The sequence below is a fragment of the Bacillus rossius genome, chromosome 2 (assembly GCF_032445375.1).
Source record: "Bacillus rossius redtenbacheri isolate Brsri chromosome 2, Brsri_v3, whole genome shotgun sequence".
Classification (NCBI taxonomy): Eukaryota; Metazoa; Arthropoda; class Insecta; order Phasmatodea; family Bacillidae; genus Bacillus; species Bacillus rossius.
In genome coordinates, this window is record NC_086331.1 from 12,442,301 (window position 1) to 12,462,975 (window position 20,675).

Genomic DNA, 20,675 nt, shown 5'->3' on the forward strand with positions numbered 1-20,675 from the left:
CTCTCCTGCATGCACCGTACTGTTTCTGTTTCCGCATCGCGTATCCTCTTCCCCGTGTGTTTTATTATAATGTGTGACGAAATTGATAATGAAATCCTTATTTCATTAGTGGAAGCAAAGTCTGTGCTATGGGATAAAACTCTAGACATTTTTAAGGACCGAAACGCCACGAAAATCGCTTGGCATGCTGTGTGTGTGGAATTACGAAGTGATTTCGACCAGATGCCAGAAAATGAAAGGAACAATTTTGGTAAGTCAAGTCCATATTCCTTCTATAATTCAATTCACTAATAATTTGTGCCATTCTATCATTTTGGAATGGAATGGAATATATTAAATTGTAAAAAAGTGAAGTTATTATTTTACCTTTTTTATTGAAAATATTACATTACATTATTCAAAAATTTCACAAATTAAACACAGTGTGACAAGAAAAATGTTTAAACAATTTACACTTTGGACATCTGCTCGGAAATCCTTCCTACACTTGAAACAAAATATTTACAGAGAATGTTTCTCACATTGTTAGCTATCAGGCCTCCTCTTATCGTGTTCTCTCCTGGTATTTCTTCCATCCCTACAATTGAGGTTGCATCCTCAACTATGTAACCATCTCTATCCCTAACATAATTGTGAAGAACAATGCAGGCTTTAACAATATCATTAGCTAATTGTGGTTGAACATTTAAAGGTCGATGGAATATTCTCCATTTGTTGCTGAGAATACCAAAAGCACACTCTATGTACCTTCTTGCTCGACATAATCGATAGTTAAAGATTCTCTTTTCCTCTGTTAAATGTTTCCCAGCATATGGCCTTAACAGGTGTTTGTGTAGTGCAAATGCTGCATCTCCAACAAAAAAATATGGCACTTTCGGACTTCCTGTACCTGGTAGGCACTTCTCATCAGGTAACATTTTTGAACTGCTTTGTATTGATTTCCACAGCTGAGTCTGTTTGAAAATTGACGAGTCACAGTCCTTACCATAACTACCAACATGCACAAAAATAAATCGGTACTTACTATCTGCAATGCCCATCAACACAATTGAATTATAGTCTTTATAGTTAAAATACATAGATCCACTTTCTATTGGACTCACGATGCGGACGTGTTTTCCATCGACTGCCCCAATACAATGAGGAAAGTTTGCTATTTGTTCGAAACCGTCTGCTACTGATTCCCACATTTGTTTTGTAGGGGATGGTATGCACTCACTTTTCATGTCCCTCCACACTGCTTGACAAACATCTCTAACTAACACTCTTGCTGTTGAGATTCCTACTCTGAAGGAATAATGAAGATCGGTGAAAGTACATCCACTTGCTAGATACCTGAAAAACGTACAAAAAATCATCACAAAAGCATAGTTTATATTGTTTAACAAGACATACATTTACTATAAATAAATTAGAGTGTTTTTTCTTTATCACTTCCGAAAGTAAAAAAGCCTGGAATTCGTTCATGAATTCTAACCTAATAGAAACATTAGTAGTTTCTGCACATGCGCAAACAAATGTCACTCAAATTTTGCTAGGTACCAAACTATTCTGTACAACAGAGAAAGTAATTTATTTTATTTTTGCTTTTTCCCCAGGAAAGGAAGTGATGAAGCGTTGGAAACATCTACGTGACGCTTTTGCCAAGGCCGAGAAGAATATTAAAGAAAACAAAATCACTGGTTCCGGAGCTACCAAAAAAATAAAATACGTATTTAATGACGAACTTCAGTTCCTGAAGAAAATATACACTAATGCAGACACAGCAGAGAGTTTTATTGAAGAACAGAACAATGATGACAACGACGGTACGTTGCAAACTGAAAGCACTGAACAAGAATGCGGAATTACAGCAACATCAGAATCCGCTCCTCCTTGTCAACCACGGAAAAAAAACAAACAAAAAAAGATGGATGAAGTAGATTTGAAAATTTTGAAGATTTTAGAGAAAAAAGAACAACCTGACCACCAAATGTCCTTCTTTAATAGTCTACTTCACCACACACAAACTTTCAATAACAATGAGTGGCTTCAATTCCAAGTGGAGGTTCTTCGCCTGATTTCCAATATTAAAAATCAAAACTTTGCCACGCCTTACTATCAGGGATGCTCTACGCAACGCTTTTCTCATCAGCAGCATCATATCCGCCCACCACACTATGATCCCCAACCTCAGACATTTCCACAGCCAACTCAGCCACATTTTTCTATGAACCCACAATATTCCCATCCTCCACAAGTCCCACCTTACGTTCCATCATTAATTCCCCGACAAGACGAACCACCTAAACCACCATGCCAGCTGAGACAAACATCTCGAACTATCACAGATCTGGCTCCCTACCCATCACAACAGCACAAACCACAAGCCTCAGCAGCTGAACATTTTGCCGAGTTCGTTGGCGATGAAGATTGTGGAAGATGTTCTACACCAAGTTCACTTTCTTCAAATACAATGGACATACATTTCTAATTGTAAATTGATGTACGTTTATATAATTTATACTTACATATTTATTCTTTACATTATACTGTATGTTTTTTATTACAACAGTTTATACAATCACTGGCACAGATTTATTTATATTTAATTACCCCGTATTATTATTTTTAACTCTCACATTTAAGAGTTATTTTCACTTACCTTAGTGTTATAGCCAGCATTTCTACTGGTTGAATACAGTTTCTCATTTTTGTATTTCTGCGCTGAATGGTATCTTTTAACCGACCATGTAGTTCGTCAAAGGAAGTGATTGACATCCTGAAATAGTTGAAGAATTTCTTGTCATCTTTCCTCAACTCTTCGAACAATTTGTAGAATGCGCCAACCTCATTTCTTCGTTCATTAATTGGATGAACCCAAAATAGTCGAAATTTTCTTCGTCTTCTCATTCGACGACGGAATAACAACAATGCTAGGAGCTGCTCTTGGTTCATTTCAGACTACACAACTTAACTGAAATTAGTTCCAGAACTACAACTGCTGGTACCGACGTATTTTTTTCCGTCCATTGCCGGCGGTGAAATATCCGACCATTAGCGACGGTAAAATATCCGACCATAAGCGACGGTAGGGTGTCCGCTCGGATAAATCCGCTGTGTGTGCAACAGGCCTTAGGTTCGCATGCGCCGACCGGAGGAGGGGAGGCGAGGAGCAAGCCAGCACACACAAGGAGGGGAGGCGAGGAGCAAGCCAGCACACACAAGGAGGGGAGGCGAGGAGCAAGCCAGCACACACAAGGAGGGGAGGCGAGGAGCAAGCCAGCACACACAAGGAGGAGGAAGGAAGGAGGGGGCGACCTGCCGACGCCCGCGCAGACGCGCGGGTTTTCAAATGAAGCGGCGATCATGACGCTTCACCGCCATATTGTATCCTATTAATGTTCCATGTTTCGTTACAGCTGCCATCTTGGAAATCCGTATTTTCAATGCTAGAAATTCCGGAAAAATTCCAAAAAATATTTAAAAAAATTACCTACTTCAAATGTTTAGTTACTTAATTGTTTTCTGTCCTCTGTTCGATTTCCGGCGAGAGTAAACCAGTAATTTATTAATATATTAAAAAAAATTCTCAATAAAAAGTAATAAAAATGTCTTACACCACACTCGACATATTGAATTGTCACCACTGTACCAATTATCGTTACGGATTCCATCTTGAAAATCTTTATTTATTATCCGATTTTAATGAAAAAATGTTCAAAATTCATCAAAAAATTAACTTATCAGAATACTGATTGATTATATCGATTAGCGTCCTTGGTTCGAAACCGGTAAGAGCCAAAAAATAAAAAACAACAGATCCTTCCTACACAGAAGCCACCTACAGACTGACCTCCCTCCACCAGTACCAAGGTTTATATCGTCAACTGGTATGGCGTCATGTCCGCCATATTGTTTTCGTCTGCTGGATGCCACCATCTTGTTTTCAGCTACTAATAGTGTGCCACCATCATGTTAGTGTAATTTTTACACGCTAGAGTTCAGTTCATCCAAGATGGCGGGCGGTCTCCAGTAGACGAAAACAATATGATGACTTTGACATCATCTAATATGACGGTCTCATCCTGATGTAACATAAGTACTCAGTTTGTGTATTTCTTTCTATTAGACCAAGTCACTTACCATTCTCACGGAAATTGTTTTGAAAGTGGTATGTCTTGATTACAAAATCCCCCATTGGCGATAGGATAGTTTCATTGGGTTGTTAAGGAAGAACAACTGATGTGTAATGGTGTCAATTTATTTTTTCTGTAAACCTATTATCACCACTCCCGATTTAAAAAAAAATTGAAAATATGTTTTATTATAATTTGAAGATTACGTGACAATATGAATAATAATAACAATTCATGATCAATTAAGGTACTATTCACATTGTAAAATACAGTGAGCTACTTGGCACAGACATCTTCAAAAAAGATTTTATTGCTGCTGAAGTGATGAAAGCCTTTCCCCTCCCTCTATGTTGCACCATCAGCAGCTATACTTGTGCAGCCAGCTCATCCCGTGCAACCCCCCCCCCCCTCCCCACAATTAAAACCGGGAACTTCTTTTTAAGTGAAACCATAGGGACACTGTTACTGTGCCTCGTGTAGGCCTAACAGCAGCAAAAGAACCCAAAAGCAACGGCCGAAAGAAAGGCTCCGTGGAGATACTGGAGATATGGACATCAAGTCCATATACAAATAATATACAAATATAATTGAAGCTGCAAAAGATGAAAGAGAAGCAAAAGAGAAAATAAATAGGCTGAAAAAGTAAAGTAGCAGATGAGAAAAAAGGGAAACAAGAATGGAAAGAAAATCAGTAAGTACAGGAAAACTAACCCAAGAATAGTGTTACTTGAAGATGATGACGATGATGAACCAGAAGACGTAGATTTCCAGCTTCAAGGTCACAAGAACGATGGATCCAGTTTTAAATTTTTTTTTTTTTAGCCCACAAAATTGGTGCTGGAATTGAAGAAAACAGCCTTTCTTTCATTAAAAGTAGCTAATTTTTATTTAAAGAATAGCTCTTTTTTAAGTTTTATAACTTTCATAACTTGTTTGTAATTTTGTAATTTATTTTTATTTAGGCTGCCTTATTATCATTTGAAATTTTTATCTTCTTCCATAGCATCTTAGAGAGAGACTTCATTTTTTTTCCAAGTTATTTTGACAAGTGTTGTTAATCTCAGTAACGTTTCTTTAATTAAAATACACTATTTTCTAAGTTTAAACCATTTTATTACCTTATATTCGACTTTGAATATAAGTGGCCAATTTTCCCCGAACATGTTGGGCAAAGTGGTTATTTGGGTAATTTTTTTCAGGTACTTATTTCTAAGGTGTTTTAAAATTATATTATGTATTAGAATAGTTGAATTAGAGTAACGACTAATTAATATGACTTTACAACGGTTGCAAGTCATTTTAAAAATGAGCGAACCTTAGCTTGGCCATTTTGCCCGCCTCTCCCCTACAACTGAAACTGGCTTTATGGCCACCCAAAATGTACCAGAGTACAACATTTTACTAGCTAAGATTATTTATAGGTGCAGCACGCAAGAGAAATTAAAAACTAAATAATCCTAACTACTAGCCATTGTATCGCGACCTTACTAACGGTCACAATTCAAAGCCGAGATGGGAACAGCGTTCGGAAAACGACTGGACGTATCAGCAAGCGAGCTGCCCCACGCTACTGCCGTCGGTAGTGGGCGTCTGTGGGACGAACTACCTGGACGGTGAACGAGTCGCAACTCGCAGAGCGAGTGCCAACAGATAGACAACGAAAGGGAAGTTCTACGGAGGTATGCGGCTCCGGAGGTACTTGCAAGGAACAGATACGACACTCTTAAATGGACCGACACTCGTCGTGCGAGTAAACACTCTCAGAGCGAGTACACTCGCTGCTGAGGGGATCGCGTGCTGAGTTGCAAAGTACCGGCGAGGCCCAAGAGGTGAACAAGTCGGGGGCCTGGCGAGTAACAACTAGCCGAGCGAGTTCACTGGTTAATAAGGGTCCACCACGGAGGGATCCCGTGCTGAGTTGCAAAGTACCGGCGAGGCCCAAGAGGTGAACAAGTCGGGGGCCTGGCGAGTAACAACTAGCCGAGCGAGTTCACTGGTTAATAACGGTCCACCGCGGAGGTTACACTTGCTTGCCCAGATGGGGCCTAACCTGCATATTAAAACTTAAACAGAAGGAAAATGACCCAAGTCCAAAATCTTTAAAGGATGGCAGAACTTCAACAAGATAAAGTATGTTTGTTTATGTGGATTTTTACTTTTATCTTTTTTTCATTGAAAATATACATAGTAAAACCCCTGGTTTCGTGTTTGTTCTGAAATTTATTTTTCGTTTATTTACGTTGCTATCTATATTCTTTTACTTCTGGTTTGATTCCTATTTTTTGGCCCATTTAATTATTTTAGTTTTTTTTTTCATTTGAAATGTTAAATTCATAATTTGATTTTTGTAATCGGCCATTATTCTTGAAACATGCCTAAAGGAAATGACTGTTAAGTTAGTAATACCTAAAACGGTCTAAAAGAACGTAGAACTTTTAAGTTTGGCTTATTTTATATTGTTATTTAGTATGTTGTAATTGTAGTTAGCTACTTTTATAGTTTAATATTTCAATATGGCTACCTTAATAATAGATACGAAACTGTAGACGTGTACTAGAACTATTTCTTTTTCTCTCGTGTGTCTTGACGGGAAAATGGTAACGTGTGCCTCCGCGCGAGATTGCTGGAGAGGAGAAGTGACTTGGAGGGGAAGTGACTTGGAGGGGAAGTGACTTGGAGGGGAAGGAGCTGATGGCCCGCGCACCGCCAAAACAAATTCAATGACAGAAGGTGGCAATTTCTCTAACTGACCGACAGCCTTTTACTGGCGACAGGTCGACCTGAAGCTATGTCACCATTCTGGAGTCTGGCTCGATGCCCTGCTCGCGACCGCAGCTCACACAGCGTAGTACTGCAGCTAGGACTTTTCAATGACAGATGGTGGCAATTTCTCTAACTGACCGACAGCCTTTTACTGGCGACAGGTCGACCTGAAGCTCTGTCACCACTCTGGTGTCTAGTCCGACGCCACAGTTCGCGACCGCCCCACTTACACGATCATATTACTCAGCCACAATGAGTGCTAACTGGCAGCACGACGGGAAACGGCATAAGCCGCCCCAAAAAGACCAGACCTGACCAAACCAATGCGGACTAAAAGTCCAAGTGCCCCACCCCTTGCATAGTAGAACTTCTACCACGCCCCACTCTTCTTCCAGGACCATCCTTCTATTCCTGTAATCCACCTGCTTGTAATAATGCATGACCTTTGCATCCCGCATGTATGTGCCCAGGGTTTTCCCTCTGTCTATGGAGGTTTTACCTGGGCCCAACTTATCTAGTTTTAGTCTAGAATTAAGAGTGAGGGGAGTTAGTCATGGCGAAAACGTCTGCCATGGCTGGCCAATCCCCTCCTAGCACATGATGCACGTGACCTTTTCTGCATGGTTAAAAACCCGCATGTTTAGAGCGTATAGGGCTTGCCCTGAGACGCACTTAGAGTCTTCCCTACCTAGACCCCTCCCTTACACACTTAGTTTTAACTTAGGTTAGGAAAAAAAAAAAACTCGCCTCCCCTCCTTGTGTGTGCTGGCTTGCTCCTCGCCTCCCCTCCTTGTGTGTGCTGGCTTGCTCCTCGCCTCCCCTCCTCCGGTCGGCGCATGCGAACCTAAGGCCTGTTGCACACACAGCGGATTTATCCGAGCGGACACCCTACCGTCGCTTATGGTCGGATATTTTACCGTCGCTAATGGTCGGATATTTCACCGCCGGCAATGGACGGAAAAAAATACGTCGGTACCAGCAGTTGTAGTTCTGGAACTAATTTCAGTTAAGTTGTGTAGTCTGAAATGAACCAAGAGCAGCTCCTAGCATTGTTGTTATTCCGTCGTCGAATGAGAAGACGAAGAAAATTTCGACTATTTTGGGTTCATCCAATTAATGAACGAAGAAATGAGGTTGGCGCATTCTACAAATTGTTCGAAGAGTTGAGGAAAGATGACAAGAAATTCTTCAACTATTTCAGGATGTCAATCACTTCCTTTGACGAACTACATGGTCGGTTAAAAGATACCATTCAGCGCAGAAATACAAAAATGAGAAACTGTATTCAACCAGTAGAAATGCTGGCTATAACACTAAGGTAAGTGAAAATAACTCTTAAATGTGAGAGTTAAAAATAATAATACGGGGTAATTAAATATAAATAAATCTGTGCCAGTGATTGTATAAACTGTTGTAATAAAAAACATACAGTATAATGTAAAGAATAAATATGTAAGTATAAATTATATAAACGTACATCAATTTACAATTAGAAATGTATGTCCATTGTATTTGAAGAAAGTGAACTTGGTGTAGAACATCTTCCACCCACAAAAAAACTATCTACTTAACAGGTGAATCACACAAGAAAAAACCCATGGAAAAACTCTATCATTACAACAAGCAATACACATTTAACTTTTAAAAACTCTACTGGCCATTACAGAAGGAAAAAAACCTACCTTACTTAGGCCTCCAAACCTCCATTATGTAAGTGATTCCCCCACCCCACTTTCTTTCTCTCTCTCTCTCTCTCTCTCTCTTTCTCAATGCTGTTTCTAGTCGGTCGGCATTGTGGTTAAATCTTCTCAGAACCCGAGTATATACGATATACCCATATACCTACACGATATACCTATACGATATGCGTATACCCTACAAATCCTCGCCCTTCCCTCCTGTTGCCCCTAAACCTCTTCAGAATTCGGAACATCGGAGAAGTAACTAGATCCTTCCAGCATATTCTTCACTATTTTATTATAAACTTGGCCCAATCGAGTCGTAGACGAGGCTTTTTCTGTAAGCTCTCGACCTGTTCGGTTGGTGCCCCTGAGTTATTTGGTTATGTTGGCAAGAAGAGAGTTCACTCAACCCTCTACTCAGTCTATGGTTGCTCTGAATGTTTACCGTTTTTGCAGCACACAGCAGAACCCTATCTATGACTCATATATGACGACACATGTTTTGTTTTTCCCCACAGTTATTCTCAGTTAAGTTAAATTAAACTTAATAATCATGTCGTTCACTGAGTTTTTTTAGTTTTTTAAAGCAAAAACATCTCAAGTGTTTCGTAACTTTGCACATTGTTTGCAATTTTCTTGTGGGGGTAATTTGTTTCTTAGTAAACTGAAAGGCTAACGTACTCATTAATTAAATTTTTTTGGTTTTGTTTTATGATTGGTAACATGTTACTGGGATGTACCAGGTATTAAAAACATCCCTTCTCATTCTCTCGCTACCTTGGGGAGAGGCACCAGTCGCTAATAACAAAATATTATTAGTTTAGGTTGTAAAAAATATTTTGTGTTGTAACGCTTTGTATAGTAAAAAATATTTTTTGTCATCGGTAATGGTGTGTTGCTGTTGCCGAATCCACCTGCCTTTTCCCAAGACCTGTTGTGAAAAATATATGTACAACAACCTCAACAAACACAAATTCTTTCATCAGGGATGTCCTTTGATCATCACGATACTGTCATTTGATAATGAAAATGACAGATGTTCGTCACATTTTGCTTCCTTGTGACACTCTTACGAAATAGTCCGATAAAATATAGCACACAAATAAGTGTAAGTAGGTAAGATTAGGGAACTGTTCATTAAAACCTAACCTTAGCTACACAGCACATCACTCAGAGTAGATTCTACATGTTGACAAGCTACTTCTTGACATTTAGGCTCACTTTTAAAAAAACGCTGTATTTCACTCTTTTAAGCCAGAAGATTTAGATATGAGCAGAAAATTTAAATATCCCACATAAACTAAATAAAACCGTGCACTTAGAGATAATTTTTTTTCTTAACAAAAGTCAATTTGATTTTAAAAAATCTCTAATAGAGATTATAATAGAGATACAATTAGTTGTTTCAATTTCAAAATATATATATAGTTTAAAGTATATTTTCTTGTTTAACAAAAATATTTAAGTGGTTCCCGATTCTCCGTTCGGTTGACCGAACAAAATCAGAGACTTGTTTATAGAACAAACTACAAGAAACAGTACAGCTAGACCAGTTGTCGTGCACTGGGAAAGTAATTGTGAGCAGCGCAAGCGAAGCGCTAAAGGAACAGCGGCCAGTGATGCGGCGGTCAACAGGCAGATACGGCACCGGGTGCTGTGTGTAGTCTGTGCGCGCGTGCGATAACTAGCTCCTGCTCCCCCCTGCTCCCCCCTGCTAACCCACCCCCTCCCCCCGCGGGGGTCCCCGGCAACTGGTAGATGTCCGTCAAGTGGGCCCGGTCACATTTCGTCGGGAATAATTTTTTTTCAAAATTCGTTAGTGCTACGTTAGTGCTGGTTAGTGCCGAAATTTGGTCGTTAGTGCTCCAAAATTGCAACTTTTATGGCCGATTTAGTGATCCGGGCTGGCTTGACGTCAAGCTGGCCCGGAAACATAGGAAAAGCACAATACGGAAAATTCAATGAATGCATTCGTTAGTGCTACGTTAGTGCTGGTTAGTGCCAAAATGTGGTCGTTAGTGCTCCAAAATTGCAACTTTTATGGCCGAATTAGTGATCCGGGCTGGCTTGACGTCAAGCTGGCCCGGAAACATAGGAAAAAGCACAATATGAAAAATTCAATGAATGCATTCGTTAGTGCTACGTTAGTGCTGGTTAGTGCCAAAATGTGGTCGTTAGTGCTCCAAAATTGCAACTTTTATGGCCGATTTAGTGATCCGGGCTGGCTTGACGTCAAGCTGGCCCGGAAACATAGGACAAAGCACAATATGAAAAATTTAATAAATGCATTCGTTAGTGCTACGTTAGTGCTGGTTAGTGCCGAAATTTGGTCGTTAGTGCTCCAAAATTGCAACTTTAATGGCCGATTTAGTGATCCGGGCTGACTTGACGTCAAGCTGGCCCGGAAACATAGGAAAAAGCACAATATGAAAAATTCAATGAATGCATTCGTTAGTGCTACGTTAGTGCTGGTTAGTGCCAAAATGTGGTCGTTAGTGCTCCAAAATTGCAACTTTTATGGCCGATTTAGTGATCCGGGCTGGCTTGACGTCAAGCTGGCCCGGAAACATAGGAAAAAGCACAATATGAAAAATTCAATGAATGCATTCGTTAGTGCTACGTTAGTGCTGGTAAGTGCCGAAATTTGGTTGTTAGTGCTCCAAAATTGCAACTTTTATGGCCGATTTAGTGATCCGGGCTGGCTTGACGTCAAGCTGGCCCGGAAACATAGGAAAAAGCACAATACGGAAAATTCAATGAATGCATTCGTTAGTGCTACGTTAGTGCTGGTTAGTGCAAAAATGTGGTCGTTAGTGCTCCAAAATTGCAACTTTTATGGCCGATTTAGTGATCCGGGTTGGCTTGACGTCAAGCTGGCCCGGAAACATAGGAAAAAGCTCAATATGATAATTTCAATAAATGCATTTGTTAGTGCTATGTTAGTGCTGGTTACTGCCGAAATATGGTAGTTAGTGTTCCAAAATTGCAAGTTTTATGGCCGATTTTGTTGTAATAAAAATGCGACCCAAAACTATCTAATGTAATTACTGTATATGAAAGAAAATATTGATTAGGGGCAACTGTTGTAACTTTGAATATTGATTTAAAGGTAATATATCAGTGTTGCCAGCTATAAGTACTTACCTTGTGTCAAAACTCCCTTGGATTTTTTTAAATAACAATTTATGTGTATTAATTCAAACGTTTAACCGACTGTCGGACTCATACAGTCATTATATACATCCCAAACCATTAGTCGCAGAAGTTAGGAAATTTAGATTCGACTTTACCTTGATTCTCAGCCGTGAATTTTACTTGTTTGGTAGATTATTTGCCCTCGGTTTACGGAGTCTAGGAGAAAGTTTTCTCCATTAAAGTGCAACCACGTTAGACTGTAGTATATTTAGTTCATGTGTTCAGGGGGTCAAAATGACAAAAAAATATTTAATATTGTTCTAATGCCTAAGTTACGAATTTAAGTGATGATCGCTAATTTTTTTTAATTTTAGAAATAATTTTCCTATACACCTGTTCAGAATTACAACAGCATTGTAACTACGGTTTCATTTTAGTAAAGTTCAGATTAATTTACCAGAAAACAGTTACGAAATTGGTAAATTCTCTTTTCATGAACAAAAATAGAGTTCTTGCACAAGTCAGAATTTGTTTTGAATTTTTTGAATAAATTATTTTATTTTCAATATTTTTTGTTATTTTTTTTAAATTCTTTTTTATGTGATTTATTCATATCTGGTAAAAGTGTGTTGGTTTTCTCCGGTTGCTCCTGGTTATTCCTGTCTCTACTTTGAAGGTTTTCTCCATGTAGGGTAATCCTGGTTTTTCATTTAGAGACTTCTGCTGATGTTCTCCGAGTGCTTCTGGAATATCTAATAAATTAATCTGTACCCGGAAATTAATTTTTACTTAATGAATCATGCAATTTATTTAGAGTTGTTTTTAAATAATGAATTTCTGCTACTAAATTATCGATAAAATGAGTTTTTTTTAATCTGGTGGATTTTAAAACAAATAACACCTATTACTCAGTCGAATGATGAGCCTTGAGACTGCTGAAAAGTACTAACATGAAGGATGAACTTCCTTCGTCTTGGTGTCAAGCGATCGATAGTGCGCATCCCGCATCCCACATAAACGAAATAAATAATTTTTTTACCTACCAAAACACGTAACGTCATCCGTTGACATAAATCAGAACTACTTACAACAAGTTCCTTTGCATGAGAGAACCTACATCTCGCTGATGAAGTATTAAAAATATTCTATTTAAGTAACTGTAGCAATTGAAAACTCTCAATCTGCATCTGTCATTAAACGTAGAAAGCTAACATGTATCGTGATTCGTTGTCTGATTTTGTAGCGAAAGGATACAGGTGTATGTTTTGCAGCAATGAATTTATCGTGAGAAAGAATGGTAGACAACACGAGAAGAATAACTGTGCTAAAAATACTCTACGGAATATGAAAATTTGTGTTTGATGTAGCAAGTCGTTTACGCGAAGAGAGAGCTTAACAAGACATGAAAGAACTTGTAGCGTCATGCCTGCTTACAAGCTAAAGGACAACGATGGATCTACTAATCTAAAGGAGAGTAATCTGTATTATGTCAACACTTTTACTTGTCTTGAACGAGATTATGATCACGACTCTTCCGATCTCGGCAAAGAGCTTAAATTGAAGGATGAAGATGACTTGTGGAAGTATGAAAACAATGGAAGAATCGTTAATATGAAAAATGAAAATACATTCAAGCCCATATAAAGTACGTCCACCATACTTTGGAACAATGATGACTACTTAAAAAGGAAGCTTGAATTCGACGAAGAAGCTTCGACGTCAACAATTTCGAAATCTAACAATAATCTTTGTAAAGATGCTGACTTCTACTATGATGGCGTCAGTGACTCTGTGGCTGGTGACCAAATTAAAGACTGTGATAAAGCACCTAAAGCTAGCAAGTTCGAAAGCTTTGGTGAAGTTGTGATTCCGAAACGCTGGAAACATCGTGATAAAATAAATAATTCAGATTAGGTTTATGATGACAATAGTGATCTCAATAATAACATATATGACAAAGTAGCCTCCATACTTAAATAACTGAGGGTGACTGGCTACATAGAATAATCACGTCTTGTTTAACTTGTATGTCAATAAAATTGAGAAATAAATAATTTAAATTTAAAAATCTTAGGTCTTATTTCTTGTAATCTGATTTCAAACTAATACTTAGTTCTCGTTATTAAGCTTCCTTTTTTTCCATTGAGTTTTTAATATTGTGCTTCCTTTTCGCTGATTGTTCTTACGATTAATATGCTTCCTATTGTGCTGCTTGTGCTTCTTATTGTGCTGCCTGTGCTTCCAAATTGTGCTGCCTGTGCTTCCAAATTGTGTTGCCTGTGCTTCCTATTGTGTAATTCTAAGGATGTATCAGGACTCGTTTAGCTTTGTGGTTTAGAGATGTCTGGTATATACGACCAACTTTATACCTGGTCTGGATGTTATTTCAACAACATTTTAATTTTTATCAGCAAGTATTTTGTATCGAGTCGTTTTTCGTGTAGATGCTAATTAATAAACCTTAAAAAAATTAAAATGAAACATATGTGTAATACGAAACTGAATGTGAAATTTATTTTATGTTTAGTAACTCTTTTCCGTGACCGAGTATCGAACCAAGGATGTAAATCTACCACTAGTATAAGTTAATTAATTTGTTAATGTATCCATGATTTTTAAAATTTTTCCCGAGTTTCCAGGGCAATAAATATAAATTTCCAAAATGGCGGTCATAATGGCTTATAGGTGGTTGGTAGGCTAGGAAACTAAGTTTATTTCAGGATTAAATGTAATTAATAATTTTTTTACATAAAACTAAAACATTTGCATCATCCAGGGTTCGAACCAAGGACAGGAATCGATAGCATCGATCGGTATATTAATTGCAGATTTTTTTTTATTTTTGGAATTTTCCAAAAATTTTTAGCTAAATAATTACGGATATACAAGATGGTGCCCAAATTTCAAAATGGTGGGTATCGCAGTAATAATAAATAATTACTGTACTCTAATAGTCATAAATAAACTTACATTGTGGTGGCACACTTATACAGACGAAACAAGATGGCTTCCTCCAGCAGACGAAAATAGATGGCGGTCATGACGTCATATTAGATGACGATATATGTAGGGATAGGAAAAATTCGCGGGTTCATTTCGCGACAGGCTAAAATACAAATAGTTACACCTCAGTGCTGCATCTGCTACTGGCTCACAACTCACCTGGATGACTCTGGGCCAATTAGAAACGCCCGACCAAAGCTTTATCGAATCACAGGCTGCTACGTTGGGACGTCTCACAAGACGGCAGCCAATGGGTGTGTGGCATTTGACCGAGTGTACGTAGAACTATGGAGTTCATCCTGCAGGTCATTGAACCCGCGAATTTTTCCTATCCCTAGATATATGTATTGGCATTAGTGGAGGGAGGTCAGTCTGCCAGTAGCCTCTGTGGAGGAACGACCTTTCGCCATCTTTTTTTGACCTCGTCATGTTCGAACCAAGGACTCCGAGCTCCATGACGTAAGTGCGTTTTTAAACAAAATTTTTATTCAATATGATTATTTATTTTTTTATGTAAATTTTAAATTTTTTCCCCGTTTTCTAATATAAAAAACGGATTTCTAAGATGGCGGCCGTAACGGAAATTGCAACAGTGATGTCATAATCCACGATGACGTCTGTGGCTAATCGGATGCTTGTGTGGATTGTAAGCCTCAAAGTGAATTATTTTAGTTGCTGGCATTTTTGAGAACTAAATCGGGACATTTTCCCACATAACTGGTAATTTTCCCTCGAAATAGTGAATTTTTTTATTCAGATTTTTTGGGTTATTTGACGGGATTTTTTTCTGAAAATAAAATCTTTGGCTGATTTTGGCCAATTTTGAAGGTCAAAAGGTCAAAGTCTAGGTCAAAGGTTAAGGTCATCCATGATGGCCGACGTGACATCAGAATCCAAGATGGCGGTCGGCACCTCAGCACCTCACCCTGGCCCTGGCGCTTTAGGAACTATTATATGCTACTATAGAACAGCATAGTTCCGGGAACGAAATTAAAAATAAATTCTATTTAAAATAAAATAAATTGTCCCACATTAGGTCACAGAATTAACTTTAATATTTATAGTTTATATCTATACAACTTCACAGAGGACACCACAGTTTCGATATCATAATTAAAAATGTTTTTATTAAAATACAATTGTGTAATATAACTTCACATAAATACATTTTGTTTTTTAAGAGTATTGAGGTCCTAGAGATTTTTAATGAACATCAGATCTTTCGCGAACGTTATTTGACCGCAAAATGGCACACAATTGTATAATTTCCGTAAAAATTTTCCTTTTTGTCCCTTTTTATAAATAAGAGTCAAAAAGAAGCCACGATACTCATTATTTCCTCAAAAAAAATTCAAAAAGAAGCCACATTTCCCGAAAAAAGCGTTCAGACGCCAAAAAACCCTTTTTCATTTGTTACCAGTATGCTTACACAGTTACCCTTCTGTTATTATATCGCTTTATAATCATGCCTATGACTGATTTCGAAAGCAAAGATCTTACGTCCTTATAAATTCATATTTATTGGCTGAACAACATACATATGTGCACAAATCATCCGTTTTAAAACAACATGCTTCATTTCGTAACTAAACGACTTACGCTATTCAAATTTCAAATGCAGATGTTCATTATAAATGCAACTTAAATAATCGTGCATTTTAACGCAAGTTTCTCTAAAAGCATACCTTAGCCTAATTTCGTAACCAAAACATTTTTTTCCCTTTAAAATTAATCGCAAGGCCCAGTCAAAATACACTCATTATAAATAAACCATTTTAACATAACATTCTCTATAATCATACACATGTATAATTAATTAACCAAAACACTTAAACCCTTCAAATTTAATACGCAGATGTTAATTACAAAAACTTTATTTGTTTAGAAATTCTGTAAAGTGAAATAATAACAAAATTACTGATGGACAGGTGGCTTTGAGGTTTCAAAAACATACTGTTAATATTGTTTGAATGAATTTGTGGCTTATTTTTGGATTTGTTGTATCTTTTGTGGCTTTTCAGGGTGATTAAGTGATAATTTGATGTTTCTTTTTGTTTGTTTTCTTTAAAAATGGGCAATTAGGTTTTTTTAAAATATATCTGATAATCGTACAATAGTTCGTGAAATTATGCAAAATTTACGCTATATATGTATATACAGCATTAATATATGCGTGAAATTAATTAATATTTGCCCACGATTAGGTTAATATATGATGCTGATATATGCAATTTAGTGGCCATTTTTGCAATTCCAACACGACCACCAGCTGATTTCAATAATCTTCACTATTCATGTTGCTCCGGGACATACTTTTCCTATTTGCTTAAATAAAATTTAAATAAAATCTTTGCAACACTGCACACATTTGGAAAGTCAACAATGTCTCACCACAGCTCATTCTACAAAATATAATTTTTCCCGTCTTCTCTATCACCTGCTGTTATACATGTCACATATATTGGAAACAAGCAGTTACTCATTTCGTGATAAAAATTCATGCGACATATAAAATAAAAATAACATACACAAATACATTTAACATAACCATTATAAATTCAAAATAATTCATATATACATGTATATACTTTAAATACAAAATATGACATAAAGTAAAGTTTATTAGGGCTACTGTTCTGAGAAAAACATTAATTTTATTACAGAAACATAGTACATGAACATGGAACATAACATGCCTGTGATTAAATACCTCGATATAACCTGATTATAATTTACAAATTAGGGGTTAGTATGTAGGAAATAACAATTCATGAAATGTTTCGACATATTTAAATGGCGTACACAGAATGTTTCCAAAGTGGCATGTCTCATCCTGCTTGATATTCTCATGACATGAAGAAAAATTCTTAAAAATATATATACATAATTAGTAAAGCTTCTATTCCTAAAAAACTAACTTAAAATCCAATATAAACAAAAATTTGTGGAAAAACATTGTTGGCTGACATGAACTTCGCATTTTTCAAATCGTCATAGCATTCCCATACATCATTTAACCCTTTGCAATGGACTCTGTAGTGGCCTATGAATAGTTCTGTTGGAGGGGGAATGAATTCCACAACTGCTTTCAATTTGAAGGTTTTATTTTGTAATTTTAAAGTTGAAGGAATGTCCTGAAGATTGCACATTGAAGGTGATCTGTCATTTTCATGGTAGTATTCCAAAAATATTATCTTGTCATTCACATTGCACTGTATTGTTGTGTCTCCATTACAAAGGAAATGTTTCGACATTAAGGGGTTGTACTGCTTGTGTGTTTCTGGCACATCAACGTGGTTGGGTAATATGGAGTAGCATTTGCCGTGTGTGGTTGTTACAGCAGCTTCTGCTGAAATTTGTAAAAAGGATATCCCTTTACTCAAAAGAATGTCGTTTTGCATGGGTACGAATGGTGAATGTTTGATCCTGCGTGCATTGGGACAGTACACAGAAGAACAAACCTTTCTTCTGTGCAGCTTGGAAAATCATGCATGAAAACCTTTCGCACAATATGACTACATGTTGTGTCACATTTCAAAATACTGATATTGTGCTTGCCTGCCAAAGGTTCAAACACATCCTTCAGTATTATGGTTCTCAGTCGATATGTCTCTGTTGTCACGCCTTTATTTGCAATTGATCTCAGCAACTCACAAATTTTGGATATTTTTTTCCTATTTACTATGCATCTTATTGCATCACTCGCATAATAACAACAATAGAGTGCTTGAACAATACTGTCGAAAGCACAGGTGTTTGTTACACTGTAAGTTCTCTCTTTAATTCTAACTGCAGAAAGGAGATTTCCGTTTCGTAATAAAACATTGGCTGGACTTGTACCCACTGCAGCTCTGTCTTTGATCCAATCTGGGCTTGGATACAAATATGAATATTGCCGGATCTTCTTCTTCTGAGGATTCTTTCCTTTCCAGTTTTCCTCTGGAGAAGAAGGTACCTGTAAGTCTTCTGGCTCATCTGCTTCAACAGTCATTACTTCGGGTTTCCTATAGCATAGAACACAGATTCTTCGTTGGCCATAACCCTCTTCTCCAACTGGCAGGGAACATTCCACCAATGCATGAACAGCTTTTTGGCATTTCGAGCATTTGTGTGCTCCACTTGGATTATCTCCATTCTCACATGCTGGGCACTTGGCAGTAAATGATATGTTTTCTGTACCATTACTTAAGGTTTCCCCATCATTTCTCTTTTCATGACTGATAGTTTCATTGAAAGAACACTGCTTGTTACATGGTTTTGGAAACTCCTCATTTCTGCGATGGTTATTTTGGGGCATATCCTCATTCCATGGTTGCCATAGGCCTCCTGAAATTTGGCTAGATTCATGCCTGTTTTCTGATGATACTGTCTCTGGAGGCATGTTTTTTGTACTTTCGAAATTTCCAGCAGCTATTTTAATGGTTCCATCAAGTGAGCTTACATGTTTCATAACAAACGAATCTACTCGCATCGGGGTACTTTCCTTTCCCAAAATACCTCTCTTTAATGTCTTGAAATAACTTTCCACACAAGCACTCGAAGCTGTCAGATTTCCGAACCCAAAATATGACCGCATTATTCCAGACCACAAAGGTATAGAAGGACATATTTCAGCCATAAACTTCACTAAATCAGGGAGATAAAATATGTTAGGTCTATTGCCTTCCACACAATTTTCCCTTTGGGAAATTTCTAGAGCTTCAGAGATCCAGTTGCAAGAGACTTCAGATGCCATATTTAGAATGTTTTGGAAATAAGTGTCATTCTCAGTGTTACTAGATTCAGGTTCATCAACTTCTTGATGGCCATCAAACATGCTGTTTTGAATGACTTTCTCGGCAAGTTTCTCCCTGGCTTTTTCCGCAGCACACATTTCCCCATTTTCTGTCCAGCCATCATTCATGCTGCTTGCTAAAGTAACCATTAAACAAACAATGTTGGTCGCTTCACTGATATTCTCACATTTTGCCAGCTGTCCAAAACAACACATATATAAACATTTTGCTCTTTTGTCACATTTTCCCCAAAACTTTTTCTTAGAAATCATTTTCATAAAATGAGCTATATCAAGTCTTTGGAAAACTCTTGGAAGAGAGTCTACGAATCCATCAATAACCTTGTAGCATTTAAACAAGTAAATTTTGACATTTTCGCAATCATTCCATGCTCTTGAAATTCCATTTAGTAGAGCAAGTGACGAATCTGTGACAGTTTCTTTAGGAACAGGTGCACCTAGTCGTACCCACTCTCGCAACCAAACTTCCACTGCCATTCCTGTGTGCTGCTGCGAAAGCATTTGGCACACAGGAAACGATTGGCTTTCATGCTCTGACTGACTAGAACTGCTGGAAATTCTTCCTGCCACTATCTGATATAAGAATACTGGTTTCTTTTTGCGCGCACTTTTCTTTACCATAGTGCATGTTGGAGGATTACATAACCCTCCAGTTGAATCAATAACAGCACTAGAATGCTCGGCTGAGCAGTACTGTTTATAGAGGCATAACTGCAGAGGAGTGACATAGTACACAAAAAAAGGGTCTAGTCCAATGTTGTGTATACTGCCTTGATATGGCAGCATATATTTGGCTTTGCTGAGGGAGATTATTGGATTGCTGTGTATCTGTCCCTTGACACTGCACTCGTGTTTAATCTGCCTGAGAACATTTAACTTAGGTAAATGAGCCGGTTCTTTGTCACCATATTTCATCAACTCCCCGGCCTTCTCATTTCTGTAAAGAAATGCTGATTTGTACTTAAGTTCTTCCGCAACATGTTCTCTAAGTTTACCGCACACTTTCCTCTTCATTCCTCTAGTGTGTTTAAATGACGAGTCAAACCCTGAAATTGTCACATGTAATTTACATGTCCCTTCCGAAATATCTTGATAAGTGGCATTTACATGCAGCTCAGCATTACACTGCTTGCAGTAACCAATACAGCTTATAACATCTTCTTTTGTAAGGCTAACAGC

At 37.7% G+C, this 20,675-nt stretch overlaps 1 protein-coding gene across 1 annotated transcript in view; it reads right to left on the reverse strand.

The window, feature by feature from the left end:
- Window positions 1-360: 360 nt before the first annotated feature.
- Window positions 361-20,675, reverse strand: part of LOC134528839 (uncharacterized) — a 48,145-nt gene continuing 27,830 nt past the window's right edge. Inside the window, exon 2 of the mRNA XM_063362506.1 lies at window positions 361-1,335. The gene's annotated coding sequence lies outside the window, so the exon portion shown is untranslated. The remainder of the gene's footprint in view (window positions 1,336-20,675) is intronic.